Source organism: Lissotriton helveticus, chromosome 1_1, assembly GCF_964261635.1.
Source record: "Lissotriton helveticus chromosome 1_1, aLisHel1.1, whole genome shotgun sequence".
NCBI classification, from domain to species: Eukaryota; Metazoa; Chordata; class Amphibia; order Caudata; family Salamandridae; genus Lissotriton; species Lissotriton helveticus.
The window spans coordinates 1480599733-1480612021 of record NC_136057.1 but is presented as its reverse complement, the minus strand read 5'-3'; positions in this window follow the sequence as shown (position 1 = coordinate 1480612021).

The window sequence follows — 12289 nt, the reverse complement described above, 5'->3', positions numbered from 1 at the left end:
CACTCCACACGTTCTGTTCCCTAAAAGCCTCCCCCTTTTTAAAGTAAAAAGGAATTCAGACAAGACTATACTTTCTTTTTAAGATATTTTTTGTACAAAAAAGCCACTATTGGTTCAATTGCCTCACACAGTTGAGTTATAAGTTAAAGGTATTGTATAATGTTAATAGTTCACATAACAATTAAGTGTATGACAGTGTTCTAACATCTGCAGTTTAACTGATTTACTAGAATGCAATGGGTTTCTTAAGTTTAGTTCAGAATTAGTTTTTTCCATCCACAGTTGTATTTACCACAATGAGCATTACATTGTTGATTTTAGGTCTGGTCAGAGAGGTTCGGTTATCCCTTCAGCCTCATGTAATATTACATTTAAAAAAAGATCATAAATAAAAATACATATATCGAGGGTCTTTGGGTCAACTCTCTTCAGCCATTGGTCTGTTCAGTTGTTATTCACAGATTGCTTTCACCCTACACAGTGTACAGCATGGGGTAGTAGAGGGACATCCGAATTCTGGCATAGCCTTTCTTGCGCTGTCGTTCATGGCATTTCTCCTGATCTCATGTGCACATCTGCTTAAAAAGATCACTACAGGGCCAGGTCTGGTGGACCTTTACTTTGCTAATGCTTTTTTCTCTCTATGCTTTAGCCTATTGTTATTGTTTTAGAGTGTTCAAAGGGCCTTATATAGATCTTGGTGGAGGGGAATACTCCGTTATAAACGTGATGGATATCCCTTCTACCGTATTACAATCCCATTATATCCTATGGAGATCGTAATACGGTGGATGGGATGTCTGTCACGTTTGTGATAAAGTATTCTATCCGCCAATATGTAAATAATCAATAAAAACTGTAGTGAGTTCTCTTAGGTAAGAACAATTGCTTAGCAGAACTAATTACTAGTTGGCGGTATTTGCCCTAGACGATACTAGATGTCATGGAACAGCAGTGGCGGCTGATGGAATTTGAAAGTGGTAGGGCGTAGGAGCAATGAATGAAGTATAGTGCGTGTGAGAGAAGCAAGCACACATCACCTCAAGGTAGTTTTAAGTGGTGGTTGGCAGGAAATTTCGAAGAATTCCCTTTACTCTTTCAGGATGTACTTTATTTTAGCTGTTGGCAGTCACTTGTGCACACTGATTCGCCATGAGTGTTAGTAAAAAAAGCGGATGGAATTTAGTTGTACAGAAATGCATCCCACTGCACTGGCGGTATAGCGAGAACTGGGTATGTTGCTCTGTGTCTGCAACTGAAGTGCTAAGGGGGAGTGTGTTTAATTGGAGCACGTTAGGAGACAGCATTCTAGATTGTGCCAGACTGAGACTACGAAGCAACCAAGACTGAGGTTTCTGAAAAGAGTCATGTATCCAGCATGTACCGTTTTGTGTTTAGAAAGCTAGTTGCCTAATTTAATGGGATTATGTAACTCACTTTATAGACACAGAACGCAAAAGTTCTGCATATGTGAATTTCAGAATAATGTTTTATTTATTGTTTTTTTCAGCCTGGCACAGTTTAAAATGGTTATGCTGCCAAAGGCCCGGCAAGTGCCTAATTTATTTCCTGCTGCAGTGCTGTGGTCTTTACTTTAACTTTCTAGTGCTAGTTTCTTTCTGACTGCCGCTGCTGCTAAAGAGAAAGACAGGGAAAGGAAAAAGCGGGAAAGGAAAAGCGAGAACAGATCAACAGGAGAAGGAGTCCAGGACAATGCGTGAAAGCAAGAAAGAAAAGTAAGGACGACAAGCGAGAGGTTGGGATCGCAGACAGAGTTACTGCACACCATCATCCGGACCTGTGGCGTTTCTGTTTCTCACAAGGTGGCAGTGTCTTGGCTTCTCCCCCCGCACATGCCACGAAGTAAAAAAAATAAATATAAAAGTCAATAAACTTACTTACCTATACCTTCCCGCCTTCAAGTTCCGACTCCAGACTCCCGATTCCCACCGTCCTGTTCCTGTTCTTGAATTCCCATGGTGCTCGTCGTCACGAAGGAAGGCTGCAGGCAGCCTCCCTCCCCTCCACCACAGCACAGCGCTGTGATTGGTTCGGCCGGCTGCCCCAACCACGTCATTTCTCTCTGTATGCTGCAGCATACAGAGAGCAGGGAGAGTGGGAGGGGTTACTCGAAGGCAGGGGGGAGCGGCTTGCCCACTGTTCTTAATACAGTTAATACTGTCTGTTTGGACAGCCTCTCAGGCTGCCCAAACAGACAGTATTAACAACAGTGGGAAAGCCACTCCCCCTGCCCTCGAGTAACGCCACCCACTCTCTCAACCAGGAACTCCTGCTTTCTCGCCGTGCGAGAAGGCAGAAGCAAATGGTAGGTCTCAATCTCTACTATTTGTTTCTGCCTTCTCGCACGGCGAGAAAGCAGTGGGGCGGCGCCCAAACACCCCATGGAGGATCCGCCACTGTGGAACAGTCTAATCATTTCTCTAGACAGAAATTTAGAAATCAAAACACGGATCAAAACACACCAGAAACGAGAAATCAGTTAGTTTAAAAAAGTTGTATGTATTATTTATGAAGGTTGAGATTATATATGGCTGTATCATACACAAATGGTAAAACAAAAAGAAGAAAGTGACTTTGCAAAATAGGTGATATAAAGTGCATATGTGCTTAAGGAAGATAGGCATGTGTTTTTTTCCCAACACTGTACCTTGCACCCCCAATTGGCACCTCTCTGGACACATAACATTACATGGGTATTTGTAAAGCACACATTCACCACTACAGGTATCTTGGCGCTGAATAACAGATGTTTGTTGTTACCCAACTCCATGGTACTCATTTTATCGACCTCAGATGGATGAAAGGCTGAGTGTACCCGCCGGGCTTTGAACCTGTGACCATGAGGTTGAACACAGGCCCCTGAAGTAGACTCATTAGTCCACTGAGCCACCAGACCCGGCATGTCAGTCCTTTTTAGGTCGAGGACCGAAGGCTGGCTTGCCAGCCGGAAGTCGGAGAATTATTGTCTTCCAGTGTTTTTAGAAACGGGGCTTGAACCCGCCTCTCTCATCCATTGGCTGGCTTCCTAAACGGAGGCCAGCCATTGGAGGAGAAGGGAGTCACTCCAATTTAGCCCCGTCTCTTTCGGATTCGAGGGCGTGTTGGTTCTGTTCTTTCCACTTTTAAGCTCCGCCCCTTTTGGGGCCGGCCAAACACGCCCCCGAACTCGAAAATTTTCGGCGCTTTGGGCCGCCATTTTTTATTTTTGTTTTTGTTTGCAGGAACAGCCTTGCTGGCCCTGACTAATATCCAGACAAAATCCTGCTCCTCCTCGCCGCTACGCTGAGACCTTGGCACCGAGTTGGTTCAGCCGGCTCTAGAGCGTAGACTGCGTGGGAACCTGGAGCCGCCCCAAGCTGCGACTGCACCGGCAGCCGCCGCCCACAGCCCTCAGCAGAGCGCAGGGGGCCCGGGCCGCCCACCGCCACTCTCGCCGTCCTTCCTGCTGCGGGTCTCTCCCTCGGCCGGTCTCCCCACTGTCATCAGCCTCGGATAAGGCCCCACGGGGCTCTAAGAGCAGTCTCACTGCACACTATGCTGCTGAATGCCGAAGAAAACAACCTGAACTGTTGGCGCTGCATGTGTGTAAAGTGCTAAAATCATAGTGAGCAAACATAACAGCGGGCACGTGAAGATGGGCCTCAGGTCACCAGTCGAGCCCTCCCTGCGCAATCCCCGCGCTTTGCACCATCACCAGTGAAGTCCGTGCCTGCAGTGTGCACCGAACACATATTGAGGCACCACAAGTGTGATCCACTGGGGAGCCACCACACGTGATCCCTTCCCTCCCTGCCTGCTCTACTTAAATGCATGATTATTGAATATTTGTGTACACTTGCAACGAAAGGCGGAGTTAGAAACAAAAACACAGAGCACACAGTTGTGTTCTTCCTGCAATCTTCACAACTTACTCCAAGGCGTTGTGTAACGAAAGAACAGCGAAAGTTCACTTCCTTGCACGAACAGCCCCAAGCCCGAGTGCATTCCATTTCTTCGCTTTAATTTGCACTAAAATGTTGTGATGTTGAATGCAAGCAGAACTATAAGACGGTGGCTCCCACAGGTGCAAAAGAGATCCAGTGCAACTCCAAAACATAAACAGAGGTCAGCACGGCAAAGCCAAATACAAAAGTGGAGAGCTTGTGCAATGAAAGAGCCCTGCTCTGTAAAAAGGGGTCTATTTAGAGCCTGCAGGCTCTCAGTATGAGCAGCCCGATCTTTTCTGATCCCTCCCCGTTGCACAAAGAGGTCCCTCTGGATTTTAAAAGGTGCAATAACTATCACCTCCTCCTGCAGAGGAGTTATCGAACGGCCAACTGGAGCTGCCTGCAGGGCTGTCCACTTATGGAAATGCATCTGCCTTCCCACACAGTGGAGATTTGGAACTGACCTCTTCCTTGTAATTATTAGAGACTTATTCCGCAGTTCTTGCCTAACCCAGGGTACTTATTTTAATACCACCTAAACAACAGCCACATATAGATTTAACGGAAACAAATGAGATTGTACCATAAATGTGACACGCACTGTCTCTGCCCCATACGCTGCCCTCTTTAGGTCAAAGACGCGGAGTTAGCGCGAAATCATTCCTAAAACCTAGAAGCAGCCTTGTCGCGCACTCCAGCGCCTGAGGGTTATGCCGCGGCCTCTCCACCGAATCCTGCAGCCTGAACTTGTCAATCATAAGCTCAGACAGTGCCTTTTGAAAATGCAAAGTCAGTGGTTTCAAACTTTCACTTTAAAAATTATATCTCCTCTGTACAAAGTGACAGTCGTGCAGTACCCCCCTTCAGCCCCCTCTCTCCCCTTCCAAGGCCCCCACCCCGACAGCTGTCCCCATTCAATGGCATTTCTGGCAATCTTATCGGCAATGCACTCAACCTAAATTCTGACCCTGACTAGCAACAGCTCTTCTGTCTGAACAGCAAACACTGACAGCCCGATCTGTTTCTAGGCGCTTGAAAATGCCTATTATAGTATTTACACAAGCGCTACTAAATGATATGCGCGTGGGCTTCCCTCCCCCTGAAAAGTCATATTTGTATAAATCTTGATAAAAAAGTGCATCAGCGTGTTATTAACGGTAAATGTTGGTGTTTCTCGACTGTGGTCACAAGATCGGTTTCTAGGCGCTTTGCTTTCTGTTAGGCACGGGGAGATGAAGGGATTTGCCCCGAATTACAGGATGTTGTGCGTGCCTGTAGAGACTCGAACCAGGTTCCCCAGCTCCAAAGTGGTCAACCCCTGCCGTTACGCCATATCTGCAGTTTAAGTATCTTACATGCCTGTCCCATTATTTGTTGTGTAAAGTGCTGTATAGATAACTTCGGTGTGCTATATAATTTCCCCTCGTTTTTTGGTAAAAGAGAGTGGGGGGGACAAATCAGTGTTCACGCCCGCGCTGCAGGGGCACTTTTTTACGACCCCAGGGCCCTTAATTAGATAAATAAAATGACGGCCCTGGATTTCCACTGCATGCGTCCATACAGAGCAGGGTTGTGAGTAGGTCCCGGCTGGGGCAGGTGGGGGGCCTGCCGTGCCATGTGCTGCAGGCATGGAGGCCACGTGACTTAGCAACGACTACTGGTATCAGGATGAAAGAGCTCTTCCATATTCTTCAGGGAGCCTGCAGGTACCAAAGATTGCAGGATGAAGGAGCTCTGCAGTAGGCTGCAAGGAGCTTACATTGGGTACACCTTGCAGGATGAGGGCGTTGTCAATAGACTACAGGGAGCCTGTAAACACTGTAAGGGTCAGAATTTCTGATGCTGCATGCTTGCTACAGTTACTATAGGTAGCATGATACTCTGGGAGGAACTAGCATTAACAATAGGTAGCTGGATTAAACGTGAGCTCTACATGATACTGCAGGGAGCTTGCAATATCTAAAGACTGCAGGCGAGCTCTGCACAGGCTACATGGCGCCCAGAGTAATCCGGTTGCAGGGCAAGGGACCTCTGCCAGAGGCTGCACAGAGCCTGTGGTGACTACAAGGAAGAGAGCACTCTATCGCTGAAGCGCCAAGCGCATTGTCTGATGGGTAGCTCGCTATACCGTGAGAGTTTGCTATATTTGAAGTGTGGTCAATTTGCCACTCATTTCGGTGTTGTGCGTGATTAACCAGAGGGATGCTCTTATTCTGTCTTTGGTCTAAGTGCCTAACACTGGCGGCAATTGCGGGACATCACCTGCAGTAAGTGCTGCACCATTCAAGTTAGGATCACAGGCAGACGCTCAGGAAGAAGGGTGCTGATACATTGTTTTTAGGGCGTTCACGATTACCGAGCAGGGGCCGCGGAAGGCGCGGCAGCCCATCTCCCCGCAGGAGAACGCGGAGCCCATCGCCTCACCGGCCCCGCTCCTCTGCTCGGAGGTCCAGATCTCGCTCGAGATCACCCACTCGCCGACCGACATCCCGCTCTCGGTCGGCATCCAGGGGAAGAGCCGAGCCTGCCTCCAAAAGTCGCTCCGTCTCCATGTCTGTGTCTCCCAGGAAGTGATCCGCCATCGGGGAGGCCCACGAAGAAGAGGTAAGAGACATACAAAAACAAGCATTTACAATGCAACGGTTTCGCCTTTGGAAAAGTTTGAGCTATTGGCATTGTAAATGACAAACTTTTTATTTATGTGTTGGTTTTGAAAACAGATAAATAAATGGCATTGTCATTTACAATGGCAATAGCTTAATTTCTCGCAAATGCGATTTGTATTGCAACTATTTCAGTTAGCATTTTGCACTACGATGAAAACTGGCTAAAGATAGATACAAAAAACAAGTCTTAGCTAGGAGGTAATACTCACCAGACAGAGACACCCGGCAAAAATGACTTCACTTAAACTATCATATGTACAGCACTAAACATTGCACATCCTTCGTTGAATAACTGTTTGTTTACTGCACTAAAGATTGAAGATTACTCTAGTGTTATTTCTATAGTGCTCACATGCTTCAGAGCAAAGAGGACTTTAGGAAAAACACTTGTAAACAAATAATCATCGTGGGGGGAATTATAGTCAAACATTGTAGAATTACAGTTCATTTTGGAGCATGTAAATGCTATAGACGGTAAATGGTTAAAGGTGCTGGTTCAGAATTTGTAGCTGTGGTTCTGTGCATTTGCAACGGGTGCATTTAGTCGCAAAGTTTCAAACTAGAAGACATGGAATTCATTCCTAGCCTAATAAACTGATCAAATTGTGTGATCCTGTGTAAATCATGTTTTGCCACTATGCTCTATTTCACTTTCGAGTTTGTGTTGGGCATGAAAATACATTATTTTTTTAGAGGGGCCGGGCAAAGCTCCCACTCAGCCTGACCCAGGCTGCATGTCTCTTTCACAATAACTACAGAAAAAAAAGGCAACAGAGGAGAAGAGATCAGAGGAGCGCAGATCAGGGCACAGAGGCAACAGAGGAGAAGAGATGAGAGCGCAGAGGCAACAGAGGAGAAGAGATCAGAGCACAGAAGCAACAGAGGAGAAGAGATGAGAGCACAGAGGCAACAGAGGAGAAGAGACGAGAGCACAGAGGCAACAGAGGAGAAGAGATCAGAGCACAGAGGCAACAGAGAAGAGATTAGAGCACAGAGGCAACAGAGGAGAAGAGATCAGAGCACAGTGTGAGTGTGCGCTGCACACTTTAAGCGTACTGCGTAACGTCTGCATCCGAAGTGCAGCAGTGGTGTCTAGTATCGTGTTTATGGTGGAATGAGTTAACGGTCAGGCGACATCTATACACACACACTGACGCGGGTATATGCATTTAAAGTCCAGTGATTGTGCACGAGCGTAAATTGAAGGAATGCATGAATTTAAAGTGTAAATCAAATAAGTAATGTGCTATGAAAGTGCTGCAAGGTGTACGTTTAAATACGTTTCTAATCACGCGCAGCTGGCATGCGTGCGCTTAAAGTGCCGAAGGGTGTATTCGTGTAAAGTGCTGTGAGAAGGCAGCCAGTTCCTCACCTATAGGGACAGTGCGTCCATTTAAAGTGCAACAAATAATGTTTGAGGGTGCAGTATGTAAAGTGCAGCATGGGTGCATGATTTTCGAATGCAGCAGCAGTGTCTGCACCTCTTCTGTTCCAGTGATGTACTAAAGTGCAATTGATGAGTGTAGTAGGGGGTATAAAGTGCAGCGAGGGAGTACAAGAGTGTACTGCCGCATTTAGAGTACGGTGAGTGCGTGCATTAAACGTACAGCTAGCAGGGTTTCGTTTGAAGTGCAAAGGTCGTTGCTGACACGTCAATTGCAGTAGTTGGAGGTCGTCGGAAGAGGATACACTGCGACGATTCTGGACTCTTCATATGTAAGGAAGCCTCCTGTATTGTCTGTTTTTCAGGCGTGGGTGAACCGAGATCTTCCCGTTCTAGTAATATTATATATTACACTCTTACTTATGGGGCCTTCAGGCAGCCCTCTTCGCCCATTGGTCTGTTGTTGTGCCATTCACACTTCTCTACTGCTCGCTAGCTTGTACCACTTGGGCCAGCACACTTCAGCCATTGGCTTACTGCATCCTGAGTGAGGGAATAACCCTGTCACAATGTACACATCCACACATCCTTCAGGGGCCACTATGACACTGTGTTGCTTTAGAGAAAGAATGCGTGTTTCTATTTTTTAAAATATATTAGTGAATGCTGGCAACTCCCACGGTGACGTTTTATGCAATTGATCGATGGCAATACAGAACAACTACTAACCAAACCCAAAGCCTGGAAGCCAACGCTAGGTGGATTGGCTTTGGTAATGCTTGCTTTCCTAATGCTTTGCTGTGTTGGTCATTCTGTTGCGGAGCTCCAGTTTCATAGAAGTCCGAGAGAGATACTCTGCGCAGTTTCTACAAGTGTCTAAACCCTGCAGCTCTCTCGATATACAGGAGGAGAATGAGAAACAGCGAGAAAGTGCGGAAAAGATGCGATGCGTAAAAACAGTTAACAAAGGATAGAAATACATATCTATCCGCTTTAAATCGCATTCGGAGGTCTGTGCCGGTTATAAACTTCAAGAAATGTGCGCTTTGAAGTGGCGAGCTTAGAGGGGGTGTTGTGTAAGGGAGAAAGGGGAGGGTGTCTTGGCGCTATCGGGAGGGGTTATTGTTATTCTTTCTTGTTCTGTAAGAGCAGCTCAGTTAGGACTGAGCCCTGTTCGTACTCGTGCACCCGTTTTACAGAGGGAGTGTCCTGTAAAGCGTGTAGTGCTGTTTTTACGACTCCTAAGAACTAGGCGCTAAGCAGAGCGGTGAATTCCCGGCTGCCCGCCCCTGACGGCGACGAGACTGCCATACAGACTCGAGGGGCTGGGCTGCCAGTCCGTTCTTTCACCAAAAATATCCATTTAACTGAAGTCGTTTGTAAATAAAACTTAAACTGCTAGGTTTAGTAAGTAGAAAGGCATATTTTTCTACAACCCATACACTTTAGAAACATCTGGTACTTTATATATATATATATATACACAGTGCATTTACGACTGTAGATTATGAATTTCCCGGTCTGACTCCGCTTTCTGCGCTCGGATGGGTGGTAGCAGCCAGGTAGGCTGGAGCCCTTTTCCTCTCGGCCTCCGGGAGTTCCACATGTATAATCCATGGCACGCGCCATCGTTTCAAATATGACCTTGGTGAACCTATTTCACCAGGATACAATAATACTTTTAGAAGCCGCTCCCGCTGTCCCTGCGATGGGAGGAGAGAAGGTGTGCAGGCAAATGTCCCCTGGAAGTGCGCACAGCGCTTAATGCGCTCTCGGTGCGCTTAAAGCGCTACACGTCTCAATAGGTTCATACGGTCTCCGGGAGGGGGAGGGACGTGTGTTTTGTGTGTGTGAGCGGCGTGTGTGCTTTGTTGTGTGTGGGCGCGCTTTGCAGACTCAAATCCAGGCCTTAACAGGCACATCTAATAAGCGCTCTACAGACTCAAAAACAGGCCTTAACAGGCACGTCTAAAAAACGCCATGGAACTTTCAAGCTCAGTCTTTAACAGGCACATCTAAAAAGCGCTCTGCAGACTCAAACACAAGCTTTTAACATGCACGTGTAAAAAGCGACATATAGATTCAAAGACAGACCTTAAAAGGCACGTCTAAAAAGCGTTCTGGAACTTTCAAGCACAGGCATTAACAGGCACGTCTAAAAAGCGCTCTGTAGATTCAAACACAAGCTTTTAACATGCACGTGTAAAATGCGCTTAGCAGACTCAAATACAGGCCTTAACAAAAGGCTCTATAGACTCAAAGACAGGCCTTTACAAGCACATCTAAACAAGTCAGGTCCCGGGCCGGCAGCCAATCACAGCGCGGCCCGGGACAAAGGGGCGGGGCTTAAAAAAACACCGCGAAACGCCCCCGAATCGCGTTTTCAAGAGAAAGCGTGATTGACAGCCTCTGTCTCCCAATGGCTAGCCTCCATTTATGGAGCTAGCCAATGGGAGACCGAGGCGGAACCAAAGTCAATATGTAGGATCATGAGGTTTCGCCGTGGGAGGAGCAACTGCTACGCAGTTGCAACTCCCAGGTCGAAACCTAATAAAACGTTTTTTTTTTTCTGAAAGCCGCTTTAGCCTTGTTTTCTTGATGACACGAAGACACATCGTTAAAGAAATACAGCAGTAAAGCATCTACATGTAATATTGAGGCTGTTCTGCTGTGTTGTCAGTATCCTGCTGCAAACACGACATGAGGAGTCACCTCTTCACACTTAAACCGAAATAGTGGTGTACAGGGTGAATTCTTAACGCGTGCTTCATCAGCCAGAGTCGTTGATGTCTCCTTTGCGCTCGTCGACTCGTGGAAGTGGTGATAAACCAATCGTTTGCTCTTCATTGACTTTAACAACACCATGACCATATTTGATGTTTTTTTTATTATGAATTTTGACCCAATTTAAATCCAGCATTCAGTTTTCAAAGCAGGTGCTTTGTCATTTTGATTGCAGACATACAGGCGGCGCCACTGAAATGATGCACTTCTGCTTTTGCAGTGTTTTCTGCATAAATATTTATTTACCCCATGTGCCAAATCATCAGGCATCGCTGCATGAATTGCACATTTCACCCCCAAAAGTTGCTTTTAGCTCAAATATATTAAAAGGTACCTCAAAGTATGTACCAAAGATGTAGACCCTTTGCAAATGTTAGCTGGTCATCTTTTTATTTTTATACTCCGGCTGTAAACTGGTACTATTGAAAGGAAAATATTACCGAGGTAGTGTTTGTTAAAGTTTCAAAAAAGTACAATAGTGACACAGAATAGGCCACGTTGTGCCAAATAATGTGACTTTTATTGTTCGCATAAGTTAGCGAACCTTGCCACATAATTAAATCTTCCGTTGTTGCATAGTGTCAGTGGCCCTGTGTGTTGGTTGTTCGAATCGAATGTACAAAATTATTCTTCAGGTTTTTCTTTACACATTAGACGGTGTAAATACAGAGGAATGAATGTAGAAAATGAAAACGTCTCTCTGACTGTGCCCATCCTCTGTATGTGTGTGTGTGGGGATCTGTGTGTGTGTGGGGGGATCTGTGTGTGTGTGGGGGGGATGTGTGTGTGTGTGTGTGTGTGGCTCTGTGTGGGTAGCTTTTTTTGTAGGTGGCTCTATGTGTGGGTGGCTCTGTCTGTGTGAGGGTGGCTGTGTGTGTGTGTGTGGGTGACTCTGTGTGGGTGGCTCTGTGTGTGAGGGTGGCTCTGTGTAGGTGGCTCTGTGTGTGTGGGTGGATCTATGTGAATGACTCTGCGTGGGGGGCTCTGATTGTGTGTGTGGCTCTGTGTGAGTGTAAATGCAATAGGTCATGCACATGCGAGCGATTAAGCTATTGCTATTATAAATGACAATGCCATTTATTTAACGATTAAGCTATTGGCAATGTAAATGACAATGCTATTTATTTATGATTTTAAAAAAGTCATGAGCAATGCCAATAGCTCTACCTTTAATAATGCCGAGACCATTGCATTGTAAATGCTTGTTAAAAGGTACCATGGGTACCAAGGGCACTGTGGCCAGGGAAGGCCCCTAAGGGCTGCAGCACTTATTGCGTCACCCTCAGAGGCCCTGTACCTTTACACACACACACACACACACACACACACACACGCACACACTGCCATTGCAGGCTGCGTGTTTAGGTGCAGGACAAAGTGAAGAGTCAACATGGCACACATCCCTGTGTGCCATGTCTGCAACCAACTGTCCTGGCATAGGTCAGCCACCCCTATAGCTGAGTGCACTATACCAGTGGTGAGGGCACAGGTGCATTAGCCCTGTACCC